Genomic DNA, 27,690 nt, shown 5'->3' with positions numbered 1-27,690 from the left:
GTGTGGGCTGAAAAGAATCTGCACAGAATTGTGCAATCATGTCATCGACACAGATTTTCTGTGAACATTTGGGCTGGCTTTGTTGGTGATGTCTTGATTGGGCCCCATGATCTTCCACCTATGCTCAATGGAGCACGTTATCATGATTTCATACAGGATACTCTACCTGTGCTGCTAGTACGTGTGCCTTTACAAGTACGACACAACATGTGGTTCATGCATGATGGAGCTCCTGCACGTTTCAGTCAAAGTGTTCGTACGCTTCTCAACAACAGATTCGGTGACCGATGGATTGGTAGAGGCGGACCAATTCGGTGGCCTTCACGCTCTACTGACCTCAACCCTCTTGACTTTCATTTATGGGGGCATTTGCAAGCTCTTGTCTACGCAACCCCGGTACCAAATGTAGAGACTCTTCGTGCTCGTATTGTGGATGGCTGTGATACAATACGCCATTCTCCAGGGCTGCATCAGTGCATCAGGGATTCCATGCGACGGTGGGTGGATGCATGTATCCTTGCTAACAGAGGACATTTTGAACATTTCCTGTAACAAAGTGTTTGAAGTCACGCTGGTATGTTCTGTTGCTGTGTGTTTCCATTCTATGATTAATGTGATTTGAAGAGAAGTAATAAAATGAGCTCTAACATGGAAAGTGTTTCCGGACACATGCCCATATAACATATTTTCTCTCTTTGTGTGTGAGGAATGTTTCCTGAAAGTTTGGCCATACCTTTTTGTAACACCCTGTATATGCAGTGAGACATGTTAACATGGAGAACTGAATTTCTGGACCATTCATCCAGAGATTTCCATAGTTGCCTCTGTGTAGATCGAGTATATGTGTACGTATCCTGTTGTGATCCCTAACTGCCGATTTCAACATCACTTTGTAAATTTTGTTAGTATTAACTTCACATTCTTGTGTTTTATCAGAGCAATGTCACATCACTGAGATTGCACAGACAAAGATTATGGACGTGCCCTCTAGAAGTGACAGTGAGTGTGGATTCTCTAACTTCTGTAGCAGTGATGGGTCTTCAGCAGTATCTCGAGGTAATAGTCCTCAGCCTTGTACATCAGCTGGAACAGGACACTAATTTGATGATGTTTCTACAGGAGGTAGAGCCAGCAGATATTTACAATCCTAGGAATCGGAAAACAATAGCAGAACATTTCAGAAAAGAGCATGCCGTAGCAAAAGTTTTGATTAGAAAAAAACCAATTTTCAGCCATTAAAGCACGCATTTGTGTATTCAGCTTCAGAGCACCAATGTAAACTGGTTAATGACTCAAGTGATCTATCTTTTGTTACGATGTCAGAAGACCTGTTTATTTTTATAACATATGAAACAAATGGATTTTATGTATACACCAAAGCAAATATATGTTGATCTCTACATTTTCAACTGTTAGGGCGAAATGGTATTGGATTTGAAGAATTTTGTGCTTTTTTTTTTGCTACTTGGCTTCTAATTGCTCAAATTGAAAAGGTTTAAAGTAACTGGTTATTAGTCCATAGATATGCTTTTAACACTCTGGTTTTTAGCGAAATTATGCCCAGAGCCCATTTTATTTTACTTTTGAAAGTGCTGGAGTTTTCTTTGAAAATAAAACTGTATTAAAAAGGAACTATATGTATATTATTTAATTTATTCTGTATTGGAATAAATTTCATATTTTGTTCATTTGCCAAGAAACTGCATCTTCAATGCTAACAATCTAATCTGCTAATTTGTCTTGTACACTCATTGCATAATGGTTCCATATAGGAGTGGCACTCCATAGATGTTATTAGCCATTTATTCTGAAGTTTCATTCAGCTTGAATCTATGAGTTCAGCGAATAAAAGTTGTGCAGAACGCAGCATCCTTTAGCCAGCCAGTGTGGCTGAGTGGTTCTAGGCACTTCGGTCTGGAACCGCGCGACTGCTATGGTCACAAGTTCGAATCCTGCCTCAGGCATGGATGTGTGTCATTTCCTTAGGTTAGTTAGGTTTAAGTAGTTCTAAGTTCTAGGGGACTGATGACCTCAGATGTTAAGTCCCCTAATGCTCAGAGCAGCGTCCTTTAATTAATAGCTGTATAGGAGTTCTCTTTCATATTTTTGCTGTTAAATATTCGCCATTTTGCTGCTATCCTGTAACTCAGTGTTACCTACACATGCCTCTTGCCAGCTACTACAGTGGCTCAGCCTAGCAGGTCAGTCGCATGTCTTGCACTTTAGTTGTGTGAGTGATTGAACCACATGGCTGAACCACCATAACTAATTCACCAGTGAGAAAACATCCTATATATATCGAGCAATTTACTGCTGTATTTTATGAATTTCCCTTCATAACTCGATTTGTTACACTTTTAATTACACATAAACATTTATTGTTACTACAATATGGCAGTGCAGGTTCTGGTATTTACAAGATCATTTTCCCCAAGTACAACATATTGCATTTTATGTAAGACAGAGTGACAAATTTCGAGAATAAGTTCAAGGAGCCCATGGATTGCCACAGGTAGGAGAAATAGAATAAATCAGCAGTAACACCACATATTAAACATACATATAGTTCTTTGAATATTAAAGACAACAAAGTAATTCGGATTTAAAACAAGAAAAGTAAAAGAAGGGATTGATTGGAAATACACATCTATAATACAAAGAATGGAAATAGCATTGTTAATGAAATAACAAAATCTAAAAGCTTAAAATTCTTAAAGAGCAATGGTAAACAAAAGTTGATGTATTCATAATCAACAGTCGATATACTGTTGAAAAAATATAACCATCATGTTACTTTTATTATTTTAATAATAATGGTACCTGCAAATTCTTATGTAAACTCTCAAACAGGTTCAGCATAGAAGTGCACATGTTGCACTATGTTTTAGATTATTTGGCAATACAATTTTACTGATTTGTCATATTGCAGTTAAAAAAATAGATCTGAAATTGTAGTTGGTTTAGTCAATGGAGTGAGACCATACGTATACATAACAGTGCAACAATTCTGTGAATTCTAGTTTTCGTTGTAGTATGTGGAGACTGCTTGGTTAAGTATTCATATATTTGGCAGTTGTATTTTTGGGTGGCAAATTGGCTACATTATTTGCAGATCTTAGTTTCTTTGTGTATATTGGCCTAGACTTTAATGTATTGCAGAGCAACAGTTTAACTTTTGTGGAAAAATGTTGAACTTAGCTGCAGTTGCAGTGAAGAATTACTCAGATCTCAATTCTTTATTAGAAGTTTAAGTGTAGGCAATACTGTATTGTGTAGTTGATAGAATTTAATTAAGTAACTCACTACAGGATCTAAACTGTGAACATAGTTGATAGCTGTGTGTTTCCAAAATTTAGCTGTTATTATACTGCTGTACTGTTTGTATGTAGGAATCTTTGTGTATGTACTGACTCTGGCCTCAACAGTGATGACAAATCCAGTTAATAACCTGTTTTTATGAGAATAGTCATACCAAACAAATAGTTGATTTTTGGAATGAAAAATTTGATTCATTCAGTCTCCCAGGTGTGTGCTGAAATTTATTTAATGTACTCTCTCCTTCCATTTTATCAAAATTGTATTTATCAATATTCTATTATCAAGTACTGTATTTGTTAAGTGTCAGTAATTAGTAAGTACTTTGAGTATTTGTGTATTTCATAAATATATAGAATATAATTGTAAGCATATGTGACTCTCCATATGATACACTATATCAGTTAAAACGTTACACAAAATTACACCTACACTTTATTCCAGTTTTGATTTTCAGCGATGCAAGGAATTTTAATGCAAAACCTGGAGGTTGTTCAAAGAGCAATGAAGAGATGAGTGTTAAGAATTACCAATGGAGAGATGAAAACAAAAAAATACATCTGGGAGTAGACTACAGTGAAGGACATAATTGTGACTGCAATGAAAATTACATGGGATGGGTGGGACCTGTAACCAAGTGACTAGAAAGCCAATGTATCCAGAAAAGTATTTGCTAGATTAGAAAAAATAAGAAAAGTCTGAGCTGATAACTGAAAGAAAGTGGATAGCTCGCCTCACATAATATGCAGGAGCAAGGTCTATTTGTATAGCTGACAACTGCAAGACACGGAAAATCGAGGAGAGACTTTTATTCAGCAGTGGATGTTGAATGGCTCCTGCTGCAGATGAGTGTTTACAACCTTCAAAATACCACATACCCACACCTCTTCATCAATTGTCTAATTATTACACCGCAGGTTGAGCTGAAGTCAGCTGCAAACCACAGAATTTCAGCTTTCATGAACTTCAAGGACTTCTCTTCATGTACATTTTTCCGCATCTGTTGAACTGTATATTTGGCTGACATTTTAAGATTTTGCTATCGTCACTCCATCTTTTAAAATTCCTCATTTGCGGATAATTGCTTGTTGTGTATAATGATTTCAACTTACTTGAGGTAAGTAAATACATTTTATGTGTTATACAAAAGCCCTGAGTGCCGTGATGTTGCAAGAAACAAAATATGAAAAAATTAACACTTCAAACTTTTTGCAATGTGGAGCAATATCAGCTTACCGATGTATCTGGGTCCTACTCAATTTGTTTCGCATTACTGCATGCTATTATTGAATAACTGTTTATAACATCTGATTTACAGAGAATGAGAGTATCTTTCAAAATGGGCTATGTATTAAACTGATTGTAGTTGCATTGAATAATGATGAACAATTGTAGTCCAAATTGGAAATTATTTAAACAGTTTGTTCATAGCAACATATTACTCGATCATGTGGGCTTTGTTTCTGTGGGAGGACCTTTCATTATGTAATGCTTGTAGCACAGTTGAAACTTCAAGACAGGTTAAATATTTCTGGATAGGGACTCAAGCAGGGAACCTTATATTTCATGGTCTTACAAATAGTTTTATTCTGGCAAGATATTTCAGGCTAGTACACTATCCATTGCAACTCAGTCTGGAAACTATAAGATTTTCTGATAGCCGTCCTGTATTGCTATGCATGATACAGATGTGATGGTTGTTCAGTGAGATAATCATATGGTTGCACACTCTCCTAATTGCTACATGTGAATGTATTGCTGACTCTAAATGAAATACATCTCCAGGCAAATCTCAGTGGTTATACGGGATGTTTCTGTAAGAGCATCAAAAAATGTAAGGGGACACTCCACTGAACAATTTGCGGTGGGAAACCTGGGATCAGAGAAGGCGGCTTAAGGAGATATGTAAGTAAACTTGTCTACTGCTTTGTTTACTGTTCCTATTTTCCAACTTATTTACAACTAACATGCATACTAGTTTATACATACTGTGCTGTTTATTTACGAGTACATTATTTATTTCCTACAAGGAAACAAGGAGGATGAGCCTGATTACTAGGAAGTCGTGATGTGCGTTTTGTTTGATTTACTTGTCCATAAGGTGGCTCTGTTGTATTTGTATTGTCCTATGACAGAACATGCTATGAATCAACGACAGATCCCTTCATTACTCAGTGCTATTCAGAGATCTATAGTACAATACGATGGAGCAGTACTGGTATAGTTTCGCAGAACCCACTGATGTGCACCTTGTGTATGGGGAAGCACATTGCGATGCTGTTGCTGCTGAAAGGTCAAACAGGAAACAATTTCCTAACAGGCATTATCCGTCGTGACGAGTGCTTATTTCTCTTGATAGATGAATGTGGGATACTGGTTCATAGGTACGAAGAAACTAGTGACCTGGCTACATGAGGACTACTTACACACCTGAGATTGAGGAGGTGGTACTCAAATGTGTTGCAGTGAACCGCACTACAAATACTCGTCACACTGCATGTGAAGTTAGCACTGCACATACTAGCCTGTGGCAAGTGTTCCACAAACAACAATTACACCCTTATCACCCACAATGAGTCAGTACATGCTTGTGACTGACTTTGCACTGAGTTTCACATTGTATCAGTGGTTGCTCCAACTGTGGGTTGGTTGACCATATTTCCTCCAAATCGTGCCATTTAGTGGTGATGCCTCATTTGATAATGATTATATGCCCTTCAGCAGTAACAGCCATGTGTGGGTCGAGGGAAACCGTCACACTGTAGTAGAGTCACACCGTTAAGTACATTTTGCTATGAAGATCTGGGTCAGCATTTTGGGTAACAATCTCATTGGGCCATATCTTCTACCTGTCAATCAGAATGGCCATGTGTACTCAAGGTTAATGCAGAGTGTTCTACCTGACTTGTTCGAGAATGTACCCTTGGCTGTTCATGAGAGGGTGTGGATACAATATGACAGTGCATGTCCCACTTCAGTGCAGATGTCCAGAACCATCTCAGTATTGTATTTCCTGGTTGCTGCATTGGAAGGGGAGATCTTTTTCCATGGCCTGCAAGTACACAGTAATATGATTTTATTCCTATTATCTACCTACGGTACTTTCTCCAACCACAGGTTTCTTACCTCTGATTGTTTGGTGGAGCATCCTCTATGTTCTGTTAAATTTTTACATGCTGTTACAGAAAAACACTGTATTTCCCATATACAATGACAAAAAGGTTTATGAATATGCTCTAAGATATATATTATCTCTCACATAATAATTTTGCTTGCTGAGTATCTGTAATGTAAATTTTAGATTGCTCTCTGTGTCTGTTGCAGACTCTTCATTACAAATTGATATTTTTGTGAATTGCATCAACAGGAAATATTCCTAAATTATCATATGTCTCAGAATAGTAGTAGAATGTTGCTGATATTTCTTGTTTGTTGATTTATGTTCATTGTGTTATAGAATTATGAAATATTTCAGGAGGTGGCCCCCAAAAAACATGCACCAGACAGTACACGATAAGGTTTCATTATTCATTGTGTGATTATTATTGCAACATACTGACTTTTATTATTTTGTGGGAAAGAATGTGCATTGTATTGAGAATTTAAGTTCTTTGTTGATATACCAGTAGAAAGTAAAGTTACTAGTCAATATGATCCATGTAACAGTTTTGTGGTCCTTCAGTCCTTCATATGCATCATGTGTGAAAGCTATAGTCTTACACCATTAAATTTTACTCCACATCTGCAGTAAAGTAAAACTGAAGGAATAACATCATCTGAAGACAGCCGCCATAGATTCGTTTAAAATATGGAACCCGATATGAAATCAGCAATATGACGTTTTCATTTTCTCGTTCTGCATGTGATATTGAGTTTTGTGTTCTGGGGTAGTGCTTTAGTAAAAAAAAAAAAAAAAAAAAAAAAAAGGGTTTCAGGAGACTAGAAACTTTTATCCCATGTTTTTCTGTTGCGTCAATAGAAGTTTCATATTGTGTACTAATTGCCTGTGTTCCTAAATGTGGTTAAAGTAGTTTTAGCTTAACAAATCCAGAAGTTAACAAAGAATAAGCAGACTTATTTTTAAGGTTATTTGTTAATTTTTCCATAAATAATTGCACCATCGACAGTGCAGGCTTACTTTGAATGCTGTTTTTGAACATAGGAAGAGTGAGCTAATGTTCATAAGCAGCTGGAAGTCGCCCTGATTACATTTGAAGATGTTGCAAATGGGTGTGGCGGGAGACCCCTTGAGAGTCATTCATCATAAGTACTGTTAGTACCTCAAGTACTATCCTCTCCTGTGGATCATGTCTCCTCTGCAGGAAGTACAGGATCTGTCACTACATGTCCACTTGACTTTGAATGGTGTGTCAGAGATATTTGCCCTACTCATGGAGACTGCAACAAGGGACTAACTAACATGTTTAAAGCACTGTGTTCCACTAAAACTGAAGCTAAGCCAGTGAGACCCAGTTCGCCTTCTGTGACGTGTCTCAAGAAGATGATAGAGGGATGGGTAGATTTAAAATTATTGGTTGCTAAACAGCGTGGTGATCAGCACCTTTTCATAAGATCTTGATACTAAGAAATGAAGAGTACTTATGAGGCAAACACAAAAGGGTAGTGGTCTAATAATTGTTCAATCGTATGAATAATTGGACACCTTAGGGGACTGACAGCAAAGGATGGGAAGGAACATCAGATTTACCAGCATGTATCCATGGGGGTCTCATTCAAGATGTTGAAGAGCTTATTCCGGAAGCTAGTGAAGGGACAGGGGAAAACCAACTGTAGATTATGGCAGACATTGGAAAAAACAATGCCTGTTTCTGGGGCTTCCAGGTCATAGTTGAATCATTCCAACGACCAGTCATAGTTACAAAGACTGGCCTTGCTCATAGAGTTTTGATGAGGTTCACAAATTGCAGCATTGCCCCAAGAACTGATCATGGCTGCCTTGTTCTGAATTGAGTAGATGGATTGACCAGAGACTTCTGAAGGTTCTGTGACACACTAAGTTGTGACTTTCTGGACTTTTACACTGGGCTGAGAACTGGATCAGATGTCCACTACACATCAGAGGCTGCTACCTAGTTAGCTGGTGTGGGCAGGGTTCACAAAGAGGTTTTATTACATTGGGAGACTCTCAATTGATTCCAGGTAACAGTAGTTGTAAGGGATTTGAAACTGTCTGTATAAGATCCAAAGAAATTCACCCTACAGCCTAGAGTGCTAAAAACATAGTGATTAACTGCCAAAACATCTGGAACAAATTGCCAGAGATCGAGGCGCTCTTAAAAAGCGGTAATACTAAGTACAGAAAGTTGCTTAAAATCCAAAGTAGTTAGTGCTGGGCATGAAAAAAACTCCTATAAAACATTCTACATGCCTTCTGAAAACTGGTTAGACAGATAATTCTGAACCCCACTCCTGATAGAAATACATTCTAAGACAAAAAAAAAAGGACCTCCCCGGAGGAATTATCCAAATGGAACAGAAATTGGTAGATGTGATGTACATGCACAAACGAACAAATGATTACAGTTTCAGAAAAAAAAAAGATTTATCCAAAAAGAGCTTCACATTTGAGTAAATTGATAACATGTTGATCCAACCACAGGCCTTATACAATCAGATATTCTGCTTGGTCTTGATTGATGCAGTTGTTGGATGTGCATCTGAAGGATATGATGTTAAATTCTGTCTAGTTGGTGCATTAGGTCCTCGAAATCTGGGGATAGTTGGAAGGCCCTGGCCATAATGTTCCAAAGATTCTCAATTGCAGAGGGGTCTGGTGCACTTGGTCAAACATCTCTGTCAATCAATGCCAAGCTGAATAAGTGATTGCATAAGGCCAGAGGTGGGCCGCCGTGTTGTTGAACTACTCAATTTGTGAAGCTCTTGAATAATTCACCCAATTTTTCTGAAATTTTAATCATTTATTTGTCTGTACATTTACATCACGTCTACCAGTTTCCATCCTATTCGGATAACTTCATGGTTTTATCTTTTTTCTTCTTAAAGTTTATATTAGATCTAAGATCAGTAAACAAGTATGATTTTAAGCATGTCCACACTCAAACTGGTATCAGTGACTATGAGACTGCTGTGGCAAGTATGGACACCAAAATATAAAAGACAACTAAAACATGTAGAAAGATATATATGTTCAGTAAACTAGATAAAAAAATAGTAGTGTCATATATCAGTGGGGAACTTGAAACTTTTGAGAACAGGAAAGGAACATACAGAGGAGCTATGCTCAAGTTTAAAAGAATAAATGACCATGCACTGGATAGGTATGTGCCCAGTAGAACAGATCATGTTTTGGAGGACTGTACATGGCATACAGCCTATGTAAAGGAAGTTTTAAAGCAACACATACCTGTGTAATAGATATAAAACAAAGCATAGGGCTATAGATAGAGATATGCTGAATGAAACACATTTGGCTGTCAAGAGCAACATGTGGAGTCTTCAGTGACTACTGCAGTTGGATATTGTCAAATACAGAATCCAAAGAGACTCTGCTTATATGTGAAGGTTGTCAATGGGGCCAAAGTTAGCATACAGACACTCACAGATGAAACAAAGGGAAATTGGGGGCAGCAAAGCAAAAGCTGAAATGCTTAATTCGGTTTTCATTTGATCATTTCCAAATAAAAAAACGGGGGAATTGCTCCAGTCTAATCCTCATACCACTGAAAAGATGAGTGAGATAAGTCTTAGTGTTACTGTAGTTGAGAAAGAGCTGAAATCGATAAAAATTGAACAAAAATCCATTGTCTGTCGGATCACCTGTCAGATTCTGTACTTAATTTGCGCCTGGGTTAGCCCCTCTTTTTAATCGTCATTTATCGTAGATGCCTATAACAAAAACAGGGCACACTGTGGAAGAAGGCACACATCACACCTGTTCAAAAAATGGGTATTAGAAGTGATTCACAAAACCACCATCCCATATCCTTTCATCAATTTGTTTTATTTTATGTATATTATGTTATATTCAGAGCTCACACATCGTGAGGTACATTCTGAGCACTCACTTTTGTCACATGCCATACTGAAATCCAGTCCGTCAGGTAGGAGTAGTGTCAATTTTCTTGGCTTCCAAAAAATCTTACGCAATAACCCATCTGCACTTATCAAATAAACACTAACAGAAAAAAATTGGAACATCAAAAAGGAGTTGTGCGACATAAACGACAGGTGGTAGGCATGTTTCTACATCTGAAAGAATGTCTCTATCGAAATTTTGCGCCATTATGAGGATGCCACTATGAGGATGCAAATCAGGTTTGCTTTAAATACATGCTTTAATGGTCATGAGCGTAAGTTACTTTTGAGACTGGGCGTGATGAGCTGATGTTAGTCAAGAATGCCTTTAATGCGACAAAGATGCCATTATCAGTGCCTAACTGAGTTTGAAGAAGGTGGTGTAATATGGATATGACAAGCTGAATGTTCCTTCTGTGATATTGCAGAACGAGTTGGCAGGAGTGTAGTCATTGTACATGGTTGCTGGCAGCAATGGTTCTATGAATGAATGTATGGTCAGAAGAAGACCGGGCTCCGGATGGTGACGTTGCACTAATGAGAGGGAAAACCATCCTGTTCGACTTCTGGCTTTGATACATTGTATTGCATGTGCAGCAGCAGTCTGAGTAGCAGTTGCCACCACAGTGACAGAAGAATTCTTACAAATGGCTTACTTCAAGGACAGCTCTGAGCGAGACGTCCTGTAGTGTGTATTCCACTAACCCCAAACCACCGCCATTTGTGACTTAAGTGGTGTCAAGTGGGAGCTCATTGGAGTGTGTTTTCTGATGAAAGCTGGTTGTGCCTTGTAAACCAGTGATGGCAGTGTGGTGGTTAGGAAGAGGCCAGTTGAGGGCCTGCAGCCAACCAGTCTGTGTGCTAGACAAACTAGACCTACACCTGGGGTTATGGTCTGGGGTGCGATTTTGTATGACAGCAGAAGCACTCTCGTGGTTATCCCACACTCACAATGACCGCAAACATATACATCAATCTTGTGATTCAAACTGCTGTGCTGCCATTCATGAACGGGTGGTGTTTTCCAGCAGCATTACACTTGCCACTGTTAGAACCCAACATGCTCTACAGAGATGACATGTTGCCTTGGCTTGCTCAGTCATAAGATCTGTCTCCAATTGAGCTCATATGTGAGAACCTCAGCATCATCAACAAACAGCATTAGCTGTCCCTATACTTACTGACCAAGTGCAACGGGCGTGGTACTACATCCCACAAACTGACATGCATTCCCTGTACAACATAATGCATCCATGTTTGTGTGCTTGCATTCAACATTCTGGTGGTTACACCAGTTATTAATGTACCAGAATTATATGTTTGCAGTGGTTTATGTGACGCATAAATGTTAATGTTAATCACTTAAATAAGTTGCCTAGACAAATGTATTCCAAACTTTCATTACTATACATTAATCATTTTTTGGTGTTCCAAATTGTTTCTGTCATTGTATGGTCATATTGGGTATGAATCAAAATTTGTGACTCGATTAGGGATTTTTTTTTAGGGAGAATGCAGTAGATTATCTTGGTTGGAGAGCCATTGACAGATGTAGATGTAACTTTGGGTGTGCCTCAGGGAGTGTGTTTGGACCCATGCTGTTAAAGTTGTATATTAATGACCTTACAGAGAATATTAACACTAACCACAGAGTTTTTCAGATATAAGCAGTTCCCTATAAAGCAGTGCTGTCTGAAAGAAGTTGTGTAAGTATTGAGTTAGATCTTGATAAGATTTCAAAGTGGTGTAAGTTTTAATAGAAATGTGAAACTGTGTGCTTCACAAAACAAAAAAATGTGGCTATTTACCAATTAGTCACAGTTGTAGAATACTGGTGAAATGCAATCATTCTACAAAGGAGATTGCTTACAAATGACTTGTGTCAACCATCCTAGAGATTGCTTACAAATCCCTTGCATAAACCATCCTAGAATATTGCTCAAATAGTGGAATTTGTACCAGGTAGGAATAATAGAAGATACTGAACATATACAGAGAAGGGCAGCACAAATGGTCACAGGTTTGTTTGATTTGTGGACGAGTGCCACAGAAATGCTGAAAAAAAAAAAAACTGAACTGGAAGATTATTGAAGATAGAGATAAATTATTACTTACAAAGTTTCAAGAATTGTCTTTAAATGATGGATCTAGGAATATACTACAATCCCCCACATATTGATCCCACTGGGATTTTGATGACAAGAATAAATACAGGATGTATGGTGGCATTAAACAATCAGTGTTCCTGCATTCCATACATTAATGGAATGGGAGAAAAACCAAATAACTTGTACAGTGGAATGTGTATCCTCAGCCATACACTTAAGAGTGATTTGCAGAGTATAGATGTTGATATAAATGGCTGTGAACTACAGTAGTGGGATAAATCGTTTGATATTAAATTAATAATGTAAATAAATTAATTGATCAACTAATTACCCCAACCCCTGCTGATGTCAAGGATTCCTCACCATTACACTGCTCTCCACATCTCTCCTGTGGTGTAACCAAGATGGTGATCTGGGGAAAAATGGCAGTAAATTCAAATTTATTGGCGGGAATATCAAATTTTGTGTGTTTACCTTGAGATTCAGAGACCAACTGGCCTAGTACACAACACCGGCACCAGAGAGGGCTGTTGACCCTCCCCCAGTCCGCTCCTCCTCCTCCCCCTCCTCCCCCTCATCATATGGAAATTGGCTGGAAAAGAACTATCTGTTCTGGACTGCTGGATAGGATGGACATAAGTCTATTATTTTGTATGCAGTGCAGTACATTGTTTATTTAAACAATTTGAATTGCCTTTGATCGATCACTAGACAGTAGCTCCATCGAGTTTCGTCAGTAATCACTAGACATGAAGTGATATTTCTGCTGTTAGTATAGCACTGGAGAGTTGCTCCAGCCAGTCTAGCCAGTAATCCTATATTGGAAGGATGGGTAGTAATAATAGGACAGCAAGCTGTCACTGAAGTACAGGAGAGTAGCCTCCTGCAGATATAGAAGTGAATAGCTACTGCTGGGAGGAATTTAAGGATGGGTAATAATGATGATGATATTGATATTAAAACAATAATCTACTGTTCCACTGCACCTGTAACAGCCTGCCCTATATACAGGACTCCTGTAGCAACATCATTGAAGAACAAAACATACTTGTACCTATTTATGAGTCGCAAGTTCCATCCTAGCCAACAGAAACATGGGAAATATATTGTATGATATTTATTTTTTATTTTATTTTTTTACAAATGGACTGATCATTAGCTTACCTGAACACAGAAAAAGAAAACTAAACAGCCACCTGCAGTCTAGTCCAGCACCATCTATCAAGTGTATTGTGTATCTGAAGTGCTGACTAGGCAGGGAGCTACTGCTCACCAGAGGCCAAAGTAAACCGAAACTTCCAATAGACCGAACACTCCTGCCACCAGCTGTGGTACACTGCGACTCAAGCCCCAGCAGCTTGGATATATAAAGTAGGTCCATCCATGACATAGTCTCCTAAGTTTAAAAAAATCTTATCGGGTATGCTGTTTTGTCAATACACCTCAAATTTCTCATGCAAAATGTAGATGTCTCCCTTTTATATCAGTTATTTTCGAAGATAAAAGAAATCGGACCATACACACACTTTCATGTCCTAAAGTACTGTTACTTGTGCAAATCCTGTACATCACAATGGCATAGACTATATTTCCTCTAAGTATTCTCTCATCATGTAGAAAATTCTATCCTCTGGCCTGCATCACAGGACTAGAGTATTAAACACATTTTTGGAGTGCTATGAGCATGTCCTACTTCTGTCACACAATGCCTCCTCACGTAAAGTAAACAAAAATGTCTCATCACATACAAAGTCTCTCGAGGTAACATCACAGAGAAGTTGTAAATATTAGGCTTATACTATGTGTCAGTTTGTTAATTCAATAATATAGCTGATTTTAGTAAGATGATCATCTCACATGTGTAGGTTCTGTTACAAGATTTCACCACAATGAAAAAACACCTGATTAATGCTGCTTCAAGTCTCAAATAATATCAATGGTACTATCACTCTCAGATCCACCCACCCAGTGACACGTCATTAATATCAAATTGATAGACTAATTAAATAATTTTGTCATGGAGCCCCTTTGCATGATGTTTAATTTTTTTCCTGCAGTGGGATTACACTAGCCAACTAACAATTAGCGATGCTTCTGTGTTGCCTCTGGAGGCTTCTCACAGGCCAGGTAATCACCTCCTCTGATATCAAAATGGGTGGTAACTGTCATGAAATAGCTCAAGGCATCCAACGTTATTTGTGTTCTGTCTCTCGGTTGTCTTGTCATTGTGGTAGAAGTAAGTCACTTACACTTCTGGTACTGCTCCCAAACTAATCCTCTGAGACCTGTCGGTCTTTTGGGGCAGTATGATGTTCCACCCTCTTCTCCAACCCTGCACTGCTTGTGAAGAGCTGTCATGGGAGTGCCAACCTCTGCCCGCACATCAGGGATGTACATTTCCTGGCCAACAATCCACCACTTGCTGTGACAGACAGCTGTTTATGATTCCAGACTCGCGAAAGTTGTCTTATCCTTCTCAGAATGACTGAGCACTTAAATGTCACTGGTGTAAAGACCAGGGTGTTGAATAATGTGCTTCCTTTCATCCCTCCTGCAAACCAAAATGTTCTGAGATATGTTTTAGAAATATTCCGGAAAGGCTGATGCAGTGAGCAATAGCAAAATACCTGTCTACTGATCGCCACATCCCAAATGTGTATGAGACTGCAGACCTAGGTTTCCCTCAGAACACAGTCCGATTGAAGTGTTCCTATTGGCTTCTGCCAAATTAGTGGGTTCATGCTTCAGAACTCAAATGGGAATCCCTGGAGGGAAGAGAATGTTCTTTTTGAGGAACAGTATTGGGAACTGGCATTTGAAGCTGACGGTAGAAATATTCTACTGCTGCCAATGTACAATTTGCATAAGGGCTACAAAGATAAGATACAAGAAATTAGCTCTTGAAGGGTGGCATATAGGTAGGGGTTTTTCCCTTGCTGTTTTTGTCAGTGGAATAGGAAAGGGAATGACTAATGGGGCTACATGATACCCTCCACCATACACTGTACGATGTCTTGTGAAATAAGCATGTAAATGTAAATTTGGTGTACCTATTAAGATGTCAGTCCATCCATTTATAGGCACACACAACTCACAGAAGAATGTTGTCTCTTATTTACCAAGAAAACAAATGACGGAACTTCTGCTGCCGATTGTCTCTCTGTAGAAACCTTCGTATTAGCTCCTAATTTTCTCACTACAGTCACAGTTGTAATATGTTTACCCCCAATACTTAGAGGAAATGGTATACAGCTCACCTCTCAACTCCCTTTTCATCACAGTATCGCTTACCTGCTGTATTCTCATGAATCTTCCAGTCTTCAATATACAATATTTCAATCCACCTGATTTCAACGAGTGAAAGGTGCCACCCACCTAGTTACAGATCCCTGATACTTCTCTCGAATCCCATCATGTTCTGAAACACTATTCCATCAGTTAGAAGGCTGACTGGTAGAGAACTATCACCATGAGAAAAATAGCACACTAATTTACAGGGGGGAATTCATAAGCATGCAGAGTACATATGGACTACACAAAGAAATTCAGAAGTATAACACCTACAACTCATCTCTATTGAATGACTGACTATAAATATCCCTCCTGTGCATGACCTAATCTCCTTTATCATATTCTTGTGATTACCTCACTTGCATATGACAGTGTAACAGTGTCTGAGTCTTCACTGACAGCACAGTCTCTCTCTCTCTCTCTCTCTCTCTCTCTCTCTCTCTCTCTCTCTCCATGCTATTTTTGTAAAACACAACTCAACAAAACTAAACTTCGCTAATGTCACCCAGACAACTCAATAAGAGTTTACTGCTTCTCTCTACTGATATATCAGGAAATAAATACTAACTGCATGTTGACATGAATTGTATGTGGTGATCCCATTAAATATGTGTGTATTGGTCCACTGGAGCAGGCAACCAGTGATTGAAGTCACTTCCATGCGCCTGTGTAAAGTTTTGTTGCCTGTATTGGAGGAAGACCATATCGACTATTAAATATGGAAAGTCCTGTGACCAATACACTGGCTTTTCAGATCTATAGTGTTATGCTTTCTGGTAAAAATTCTGTCAGTGATTTGGAATCAAGCCTTTCCATCCAACTACATCCTTGCATTGGGTCCTATGGAGATGCCTTTTAATGATTACTGCCACTGGAAAACCATATTCGTGGCACTCTCATTTCTCGAAACTTCTCATCTTTTTCAAACCTACCTGTGAAGGACCCCATACTGCAAAACTACAGGCTGGTTTTTACAATGCGTCTGCATTTTATAACCATTCCTCAGTCTCTGCCCTGCCTTCCCTGCAGCTTTATCCATGTGGTCATCCCAGTTCAAGTCAGGACTGAACATAAGTCAAGAGCCATACATACCACCTTCTGCAACCTGTGGAGAAACAGGATAGCCGAGTTAATGCAACAGGACTACGTTTAGACCACTCAGTGGGGTTGGGAACATGTTGTTGTAGCTCCATCAGTTGTGTACAGTGTGTATGGTCAACATGAAATGAAGCTTTCTCATGCAACACGAGGTAGTGGAAAAGACAGTAAAAGCAGTTATGTTGGTGTTTCTTATCAGGAAAATCGGGGAGACTTCACATCATATGATATCTGGAGAAGGGACAAAGAATTTCTTGGAATGGAGGACGTAACATGTTTTCATTCATGGAGAGCCATCAAAAAATGTAGAAGTATCTTTTCAGTTTACCCCAGAAAAGTGTCTGTTGTGAAATGCTATCCAAAAAAGTTCCTCACATATTCAGTCCAGTCCTGATAAGCATTCAAAGTGGTGGAAATATTGGTAATTCACCTTAAATGTTCAGAAATGAAAAACTGTGCAGTTCACAAGAAGAAAAATACATAGTACCGGTGGGTACAGTATCAGCAACTCACAGTTGGAATTGGTCTATTCATAGAAATACCAAGGTGTAACATTATGTAGAAATGTGACCTGGAACGACCCCACATATACAGTCATTGGTGAAACAGGTGGCAGATTTCTTTTCATTGCTGTAATATCAGGGAGATACAAGTGGTGTACAAATTACTTGTGTGTGTCATCATAGAATATTGCTCAAAAGTATGGAGCTTGAACCAAATATGATTTACAGGACAATAGCGTTAGCTAGTTACTAAAATGTTCATATAAGTTAAGTCTCCTGTATTAATGCATTGAAGGTATTCCCCTGTTTATAATATCAACCTGTGAGCAAACAGTGTCATCCGACTACTGATAGCAAAATTTTTGGTAGTGGCAGAACTTTCATGGCTCAATGGTACATAAAGGGACTTTTAAAATGTGTTAAAGCATGACAAAATGTTATCAAATTTCTTCAACAGTTCTAATAAATTTGAATATATCTTCTGTCATAGAAAAGATGCATACACTGCACATGAACTGCCTACTGTAAGCCCCAAAACATACTGACAACTGAATGAATTTCTGAAATTTACTCCTTAAAAATCTTCTTGGCTGCAACACATCTCGAACTTACCTGCAACTTGTGATGTACCTTAATGTGGCTGAAAATTGTCTAGAAAACTAATATATGTTTTATGTGCTGAAGACACTTAATCATGGCATGAATTCTGTCGAATCTTGTTCATAATAGGTTGTGTTTGCATCCTACTACTCAGAATGAATTTCAGGGGCAAATACTGCATTAATGATGATAAGACAGTTTTAATTATTATTCAAAATAAACTGGATAATTCCTGTGCCATAGGTACAAATCTCTAGTCATACCACATCGTACAAATGCAACTCATTTGCAGAAGTGGAAAAGAATTCAGAATACTTTCAGATCCCTGTAATACTATCAAATGAATGGGAAAGTAATGTGAAATTCGACCTATATTGACAGATGACTTAATGGAGGATTTATATTGATCCTTTCATGGTCAGTCACAGCTTAATCAGGACAAAGGAACCTAACTTTATTTGGATGGATACACAGCTATTCCTGAAAAAACCATATAAAATATAATCATGCCAATGGAGCACAATTACGCAACATTTTCATCATTATTCCTAGAATCTACAGTTGAGTAGTCTGAAATCACTTGCAAGACTACATGTCTGAAGAAGGGAAAGCCCAAAGACTGACTGTTCATGGTCTATCAGAAATCAGTGCTAAACCACTTGACTGATAGGCAATGCTCTATGCATAAAATACTGCTTCCAAAATGCCGTGTAATCAAAGACGAGATTGTGCTGACAGATAAAAGTACATACAAGGTGCGACTTGATAGGTTTTCCCAGCTTATGTACGAGGTTGTATTGTATTGTATTGTTCAAGTGGCTTGTAACTGTTGGAATGATACATTGTACGAAAGATGTTTCTATCAGATGACTTCCATTACTCTTCCACTCAAATTATAGTGGTAGACATTCTACCTAGCATCTGAGGCAGATGTTAATGAAAGTATAATGTTTTATAATTCCCTGCGAAATACAGCGCACTAACTAATCATGAAATTTAAAATGCAAAACTTGAAAGGGGTTGGTGAACCATATTGAGTTCTCGTGGAATTTTTGTATTATTTGAAAACGAGCACCAAATTTGACATATGAATAGTCTATGTAAACATAAACATAAGTACAGAATTAAAATGGACCTCATTTGGGAAGCAGACATGTTATTTCTGTTACCACAATTCGTTTCTATGGCCAAATGTTCAATTAATGAGTTTCACTGAGACCGATTTGCAAAGTGGGAGAAGTTATAGATTCATTACATGGTGATTTGTTTTAGGAGATGAGTACTTACACACACACAGACATTAGGCTTATAAGGATATTTGCAGTAAGAGATGACTCCCACGCTGGTTCTGGAACTGCAAATGATATTTTGATTGCATGGAGGGACTCTTGATGTGGATTGTGATTAATTATTGATAGTGGTGACTAACAACAAAATACATGACTGTGGTTACTGGTGCCATCTCATACAGTTTCTCTTGATTTATTAATACCATGTGTGTGTGTGTGTGTGTGTGTGTGTGTGTGTGTGTGTGTGTGTGTGTTGTCAACTTTTTATGTCAAACCATAGTGGCAATGTAGTTGACATTTGACCAGCTTGTAGCTCACCCTCTGTGGAATGGTATTCCAGTGTCAGTTCTGGGTGAGACCATCACTGCAGGACCACCATTATGTCATAACTGGTCTTGCTTGGCAACCTCTGTTTCATCCAAAAACTCTCCACCGATTAATTTCCTTGACATCTCCACCGTGCCAAGTAGAGCAGCTTCTTGTACAGTGCATATGTCTTATTCCTTCGAAACTAGCTGTTTTGGTCAAGTTTATGGCTCTTTCTTATGTGTGTGATCTTAGCTTTATTTAATGTCCATTCCTCTCGGCTCTGTAACACACATATACATCGGCAAGTATGTAAATGACCAGAGTTGCAATTCTCTGTGGCAAGCAGGGTGGCCAAGAAAGTGCATTAGCGTTTTTCGTATTTAGTGTTCTGACAAGGCTTTGTAGGATGTGTGTGAGCAGTGTGAGATGTATCATCAACACCTGGCAGTGTTTGGCTGGGGCCTCATTGTGGGTCTCCAGCTGATGGAATCATATGCTATCCAGATTTGTTGGAAATTTGGACATGACTGTGGTCTTACATCTGACTGCATGGAAGTTTGAGGGCAGGCACATTCAGCATCAAAGTTACGGTCAAACACATCTGACAACCAGAAGCAAAAATTGCCATATTGTGCATCAAGCACATTGTAACCCATTCACATCTTTGTCTGCCATCCAAGAATAAGTAATGGACTCCCTGGTACATTTTGTATCATTCCACACAATTGGTCAGAGTAGCAGCAACTGCACTAGAGATTACCATCCTATCCATAGGCTGCTGTTAACACTACAGCACAGACAGCTACAGTTGGATTTGTACCTTCATTAGGAAGTGTAGTAGGGAGCAAATTGGTATGACTGTAGGTCATGACGTTGGGCAGTGATTGGCATAAGTTTGACTGCACAAAAGTATGTCATCGATAACCTGCATTCTCCTGTGCAACCTCTCATTCAACTGTATTGTTTTTCAATAGCACATGCTTGTCTACACATGACACAACTCCATATGAACTGTCTGTACGATTTTGAGTTACTCATGTAACCAGCAACATCCCCAGATCTGTCCCCAATAGAATGTGTATAGGACCACATCAGACACCAACTCCATCACAGTGCCATATCCAGTATATCAAGGACCAGTTACAATAGTTGTGAGCCAGTTTGCCACAGAAGAAGACACAATGGCTTTGTGACACCTTTGCCAACTGACAGTGTATGCTTTGTGGTCAGAGGAGATGTAGAATAGTTCTCACAGCTGGGTTTATACTGCCAAGTTCTTTGTACATTTGTTATAACTGAATAACATCAAATGCCATTTCAACCCATGAAGTTTGTCTATGTTTTCTCTATCCCTTCTGGTTGCTTCACTTTTTTCCTCAAGGACTGTGTTAAAATCATAATATGTGAAGTGCTAAGAAACATTCTGACACACACACACACACACACACACACACACACACACACACACACACACTGTTTTTATCCATAATCATGTCAGTTTAGTATTATACATGCAACACATATTTACGCACATTATACACTCTATACAGAACCCGTAACTGATTGCCCCAAGGTGAAGGAGGGTACACCTTTTCATGCAATGCTTTTATGTTTGAAATCATGCAGATCTCATGATCTCTTAGTTCTAATTGTATCCATTTGCTTTAAATTTAGGCATGTTACCGTTTTCCTCTACATGGACTTAAATGGAGTGAAGGAGTGCTTATTACTCAACAGCTTGTGTGTCTCACCAGCTCCTTCAGTCTGAATGTGACACTTAACTGTGCTTGTGACCTTGTCAACTTTTTTCTTTTTGTCGTTGAAGTATATCATTAGCTCATTCAATCAATCACTAATTAGCAACAAGATAAGTCAGGTTAAACATCACATCAAGATAAGTCAGGTTAATCACAAGTGCTTGTGCATACTGCATAATCTCATTGAAATAACATGGCAACATGAAACCCAATGCTCTTAACGCCCCACTGAAACAGTGTGGCTAAATGAAGCACATTAATAAAAATGTCTATTAGCATTTAATGTTCATGTAATGTGTCATGATGAATTTAATACTAATCATTATATTGTCACTATATTGAATTAGTAGAAACATCATTATAACCGAGTAAATGTGATTCAAAAGCAAAGAAAATAATAAGCGGACAGCCCTAACTACTACGCAATATCAACATGCAAATATTCTGTTACTACCCCACATAAATCTACACTCATAGTGGTAGCATATTTTGAAAATATGGTACTGTTAGATTTTGGCACACAATTTGCAGGGTTAAAAATACAAGAAATTTGACAAAGAGCACATACCTTGGGAAGTAATCCATAAACAAATCATCACATTGGAAAACATTTTTTTTTTTTTTACATAGCACTTCATATTCTTGTTGTAAATCATTTCTTTAATTATCTACATTATGTCCCTGCCTATATGTTGAGTCATAAATCACACACAAACACACTGGTTCATGACGCACTAGGCTGTGCCATCAAAGCTGCCGGGGGTACAACACCACAATAATAACAACACTTTCACTGGTTACTCTGCTTTTTCACTGCCATATATGATGCAATGAAAAACACATGTATCCATAGCTTTCGATGAATTATAAGGCCGTGGCACCGAAGCCGTTGGGACTGTAGACTCGTTGTCTCAGCAAATTGGTGGAATAGTCATAACAGCATCATAACAGTGACTCCCGTGCCGTGAAGTGTGTTGATCAGCTGGCCGCTGCCGTCAGCATCCCATGGTTGTACACTCCACACAGCTCGTCAACCTGAGAAGCTAGCACAGTGCTGGAACAAGTGCGTCGCGCTGTGTGCTAGGTCCTCGGAGGTGTTGGCAACTCCTGTGCTGCAGTAGCAACGAGTGACGACCACACTGCATGCACATTGCTTCACGTCGGTGGCTCCATGTCACAAAAGGGAATTACAGCAGTGGGGAAACAAAACACACAATGCGCGCGCACACCAGTGAGTCTGTAGCAAACACAACACTTGCACCACGCATCCCTGTTATTGTTTATGTAAGTGTCTCTGACTCAAGCACTTTACAATGTTTATTTGACGGCACAGAATATCTAAAACTGATTGCACCTGGCTCACAGTAGCTCCCTACTCATGTCCACTATAACTCACTATAGATACTGACTGTTGTCCAATTACTTTCAAACAGGCAAAATGATACGTTTACAAATAAGACAATGTTCACTTTTTCACAGAGTATCTCTTGTCTTGCAACACTTCTTACAGGTGATACAGTTTATTGTTTTTTACATGTGGTAGGCTATGATACTTACCAGACTGTACCATTTCAATTTCAACCGATTTAGGGTGAACAAGTTTTCTAATTTTGAATGGTCCTTGGTAGCAGTGATGAAACTTTTTTTATCTCTTCATTTACACTTGATGATTTCGTGAGAGTTCGAATGAGTACTAAATCACCGACTTTGTACCTAATGGGCTTCACTATCTTTTCATATGCCAGCTTCGTTTCTTCTGCTTGTTTCTTCATCGTTTCCAGCACGATTTTAAAGCGCTTCTTTTGCATAATGTCATCTTCTTGCGGAAAGGAAATGTATTCGTGAAAGCTACTGTCAGGTTTCTTTCCAAAGAACTGTACATGGTAGCAATCCGGTCAAATCATGCGACAAACTATTAATTACTGTTTCAAAATATGTCAATCGTTCTATCCATCTTTTATGTTTCTTCCCACAATGTGCAAGAAATAAACGTACGAGTTCACGCATCTGGCGTCCATTCGGATTGGACACGGACCTGAAATACGAAATTGCGATGTGTCGAATACCTTCCCATAGATGTGACCGAAATTGTGGACTATTGTCCGATAAACTGCGTTCTAGCTTGGCAGTATTTACGAAGTCTTCTTGATTGAATTTCTTTATTAGGATCTTACTGTGGCTTACCTGAGTGGGTAAAAGCGTACAAATTTCGAAAAGACATCCATCACAACCAAAATTTGAGTAAAATTTCCTTTTGATATGGGTAGCGGTCCATAGAGATCGAGGGCTGAAATTTCACCAGGATTTTGAGGTATAATGCTATGCATGAAGCCTTTGTGACAAGTGGTAGACACTTTAGTTTTTTTGACAGAGATCGCAAGATTTTAGAACTGATTGTACTTTCCATACCAAGATTTCGAAGATGACGTTCTCTTGTAATTCTAATATACATGTATGTGGCCAGAAATGAGCATAGCTCACGTGCGTATATCTTATTAATTCGTCCACAACATATTTGGGTATACATAGTCTCCAATGCTCAGAATTCAAGTTGCTTCCCCCGTAAAGTATGTTATCTTGTTTTAAATAATACGGATGGTTCTTGTAACTACCCTCGGCACCCGGATCATCATATTTTTCTTTAACCGTCCTCAGTATTCCGTCTGTTTCCTGTTCCTGTTTGATGTTCTGCAGAATCTTGCGTATATGATGCTCCCCTTCGACACCTCGCACAAAATGAATCCCTATATCTTTCTGGCGTGGATGCGCAACATTAACTGAATCTTGTTCTTCTGATAACCTTGACAGAACGTCCGGCATGACGTTCTGCTTTCCTGGTATATAATGAATCTGAAAAGTGTATTACTGAAGCATTAATGACCACCAGGTTAGTCTGTCATTCATCAGTTTGCAACTCATCACGAATGATAATGCTTTGTGATCTGTCACTACAACCGTATGCCTTCCAAATAAATAAAAACGAAACTTTTTGAAACTCCAAACGATGGCAAGTGCTTCTCTTTCCGTGACAGTATTTTCACTCCCAGCTCGTAAGTGCGCGTCTCGCAAATGATGTTCAATAACTCAGTTAACTTCAATTAATTGATATAGTTCTGCGTCACGAGCATAATCACTTGAGTGGGTCCCAAGATAAAACTTTGTACTTAGATCAGAGTGATAGTTGCTTCACAAAGCTGGTTTTTTTTATTAAATCAAGCACTTCTTGATGTTTCTGAGTATATTTCCATATATCATCCTTTTTCAGCAATTCCATTAAGGCAGGAGAAGAAAAGCAGTATCCAGAAAGAAAGTGACGATAAAAATTACACAAGCCAAAAAAGACTTAAGTTGCTTACGGAACTTATGTGATGGAAAGTTTCGTACTGTGTCCATTTTTGTTGGATCCGGTTCAGTCCCTCTTGATGAAATAATATGCCCAAGGAATTTAATTTGCAACTTTCAGGTTAACAGTCACTCCAGCTCTCCTAAATGCTGTAAGTACCCGATGAATAATTTCCAAATGTTCTTCCCATGAAACTGTGCTAATCAAAATATTGTCCACATAAAGCGTTACATGTTTCAACAAATCTTCGCGTAAAACATTATCCAGTGGTCTCATAAAAGCGACTGAAGAAATCGACAGACCAGAAGTCATTGTCTGAAATTGGTAACTTCTCCCATCATAAAGAAATGCTGTACTTTCTACTATTCTATTCTAGCAGTAATTGCCAGTAACTACTAGTCAAATCAAGGCTACTTAGATATTTGACTCCCTTGAATCTTTGTAACAAAAACTCTAGATTTTCTGGCTGATCACGCTGTGGTAAAATCATGCGATTCACTGCATGGGCGTCAATAACAATGCAAACTGTGTCATCCTTATTTGCTACAGCATGTATTGGGTCTGAATATTCGCTATCTGAGCGATCAATTATTTGATTATTCAACATCCTCTGAATTTCCTTGTTAACAGCTTTCCTTTTTGCCAATGGTATCGTATATGCCTTACTATAGAATGGTTCATGATCCTTTAATTTTACAAACGCATCTTTTAATTATTCCCAGTATATTTGAAAATATGTCGACGTAGCACATCAGTACTTCCCTTAATTCTCGTTCTGCTTCAGGCAAATCCACTAACGCTCGAATCCTGGTTTGAATACAGTTCGTTCCTTTCTCGCAACTTAGCGTAGTTCTCTGAATTGTTTAAATTTACAGTTTCATCTTCTCCTCTATAACTCATCGTCCTTATCTTCACCCTCGTAGTGCCCTTATAATCATCCACAATAAATCCCTAAAATGCAATTCGTCTTTCTTCATTATCTTTCCTGGTCCACAGATGATTCTCCGCAAAATTAATACTGCATCTCATCTCTGACAGCCAATCACCTCCGAGAACTAATCCAACATTGAGAGAACCAGCGATTAACACACTTTGCTCATATTCGTCCACTTGAATACGAAATCTTAGTAATGCTTGTCCTTTAATTTTTTTACTTCGGTTTCCAACTGTTAATAGGAAATGTGAGAATGGCTACAAGATTATTTAATTGCGCAAATAGATTTTCATAAATAGCACTTGCCTCGCTAGTTGAATCAATTAATTGAATCAATTAGTGCATCCATAACAATACCACATACTTCTACAAATGGCATCAGAATTTCTTTATTAGTATACTTATATGGATATGGTGTCAGTTCTTTCGGATATGGTGTCTGTTCTTTCGGACATGTCCGAAAGAACAGACACCATTGATGACCTGCAGCCATCTAGAACAAAATTAGAATTATATTAATACAGTCAGCTGCACACGGGCGTTTATATAGATCAACAGGGACAGGTGAAAATGTGTGCCCCGACTGGATATGTATATGGAACAGACATCATATCCATATAAGTATATAGTTCTGGCGACACCGGCCATGACCTTCTTCTGTGCGGATGCACACATATTCCCCGAACTCTTATGGGACTTGGAAAATGTCTTCCACAAGTAATGAGTGTGTTGGGGTGGGACACTACGAATGTAGTGTGTGGACATAGAAGGTGAGAATGTGAGTCTTGCGGGAGGCGTGCGCGAGATAGACCCTGCAGTCGCACTATCATCTTTGCCCTCGGTGGACACCCGGCACGGTAGCTCAGCGTGTTCGGTCAGAGAGCCGGTTGACCTCTGTAATAAAAAAAATCTGAGTGGAAGGATCAACCACTGAACTTGAACAGGATGTCTTGCGACGTCCGTAACGACCAAACACAACGATCAATAACGAAAAAAACAAAAAAAAAGTGGCTCAGATGGGTAGAGCGTCTACCATGTAAGCAGGAGATCCCAGGTTCGAGTCCCGGTCGGGGCACACATTTTCACCTGTTCCCGTTGATCTACACTCCTGGAAATGGAAAAAAGAACACATTGACACCGGTGTGTCAGACCCACCATACTTGCTCCGGACACTGCGAGAGGGCTGTACAAGCAATGATCACACGCACGGCACAGCGGACACACCAGGAACCGCGGTGTTGGCCGTCGAATGGCGCTAGCTGCGCAGCATTTGTGCACCGCCGCCGTCAGTGTCAGCCAGTTTGCCGTGGCATACGGAGCTCCATCGCAGTCTTTAACACTGGTAGCATGCCGCGACAGCGTGGACGTGAACCGCATGTGCAGTTGACGGACTTTGAGCGAGGGCGTATAGTGGGCATGCGGGAGGCCGGGTGGACGTACCGCCGAATTGCTCAACACGTGGGGCGTGAGGTCTCCACAGTACATCGAGGTTGTCGCCAGTGGTCGGCGGAAGGTGCATGTGCCCGTCGACCTGGGACCGGACCGCAGCGACGCACGGATGCACGCCAAGACCGTAGGATCCTACGCAGTGCCGTAGGGGACCGCACCGCCACTTCCCAGCAAATTAGGGACACTGTTGCTCCTGGGGTATCGGCGAGGACCATTCGCAACAGTCTCCATGAAGCTGGGCTACGGTCCCGCACACCGTTAGGCCGTCTTCCGCTCACGCCCCAACATCGTGCAGCCCGCCTCCAGTGGTGTCGCGACAGGCGTGAATGGAGGGACGAATGGAGACGTGTCGTCTTCAGCGATGAGAGTCGCTTCTGCCTTGGTGCCAATGATGGTCGTATGCGTGTTTGGCGCCGTGCAGGTGAGCGCCACAATCAGGACTGCATACGACCGAGGCACACAGGGCCAACACCCGGCATCATGGTGTGGGGAGCGATCTCCTACACTGGCCGTACACCACTGGTGATCGTCGAGGGGACACTGAATAGTGCACGGTACAGCCAAACCGTCATGGAACCCATCGTTCTACCATTCCTAGACCGGCAAGGGAACTTGCTGTTCCAACAGGACAATGCACG

Source organism: Schistocerca piceifrons, chromosome 11 (genome assembly GCF_021461385.2).
Source record: "Schistocerca piceifrons isolate TAMUIC-IGC-003096 chromosome 11, iqSchPice1.1, whole genome shotgun sequence".
Classification (NCBI taxonomy): domain Eukaryota; kingdom Metazoa; phylum Arthropoda; class Insecta; order Orthoptera; family Acrididae; genus Schistocerca; species Schistocerca piceifrons.
The sequence above is the reverse complement of the archived record's forward strand: the minus strand, read 5'-3'. Positions refer to the sequence as shown.